Genomic DNA, 1,048 nt, shown 5'->3' on the forward strand with positions numbered 1-1,048 from the left:
CTTCGCCTCTGGATTTCCTAAAACATCTAAACCGAGGGACCCTGTTACTCACCGGCTCTTCCACTCCACAGGGACTCACGAGTTCTCCTGGTTTCAGTAGACCAGGATGGATTATCAAGAAGCTTCAACAGAGATGGCTCAGGATCAGAGAGCTCCACACTAACGGAGAGGAGCTCAGAGCTGAGCTTTACCCTGGAACTCCAAGGCCCTGGGGGAGGCAGACAGGGCAGTGGGTTCAGGGGTACCAGCACCCGCTATTCACCAGCCTGGGGGGTCACCAGGCCTCTTGTCCCCATCCCACTTCTTGGCCACAAGAACTGCTGAAAGAAAATTCAGAGCTTGCCCTTTGCAGTGATTGGTTGTCAGGAGGGACTTTCCTGGAGCCAGGGGATTGGGGAACGGGAATATATCCGTGTCTCCGGTACAGCAAGGTTTCCTGCTCACAAATCGCTGTTCCCATTGTTCTCCCGTCTTCCTCTCTGAAAGTAAATAGTTTAAAAAGTGACTATGTCGGGCCTGGCCAGAGCGCTCAGTCATTTATAGATAGGATTGTCCTGATCTACCAATTTCTTCGCTCAGGCTGCCCTGTGAGCCCCCACTGCCCGGCTTGCTCTCTCAAGAGGAAATCATTCCGGGAGAAACTGCCGCCACTAAACAGCGCGCACCAGTGAAGGGGCCGCCCTCCGTGTCGCGGCCTCGGGAAGCCGGTGCCCGCCGCTCCCTAAACCGGGACCTCAGGACTGAGAAGGCACTCTCCCTGCCAAGCGGCCGTTTGCTGCGCGGAAGCCGCTTCCCCAGGAGGCCGGTTTGCGCGGGTGAAATCAGAGGCGGCTAAAGGGAGCCCGCTGCCCCGAATCCGCTCCTGCCAGGGGGTCACCGCCAGGCACACCGCGGCTCGGGGCAGCGCGAAGGGCGACGGGGAATCCCTTCCCCGGGGCTGGGCAGCACCCCTGGCGCTCAAAGAGAAACCAGAGAGAAACTGCTTCTGAGAAAAAGTCCGCTGGGGGCACCTAGTCCCCAGCAGCCACAGACAAAAGGCGGAGGCCCG

Source organism: Myotis davidii, unplaced genomic scaffold, assembly GCF_000327345.1.
Source record: "Myotis davidii unplaced genomic scaffold, ASM32734v1 scaffold14931, whole genome shotgun sequence".
NCBI lineage: Eukaryota > Metazoa > Chordata > Mammalia > Chiroptera > Vespertilionidae > Myotis > Myotis davidii.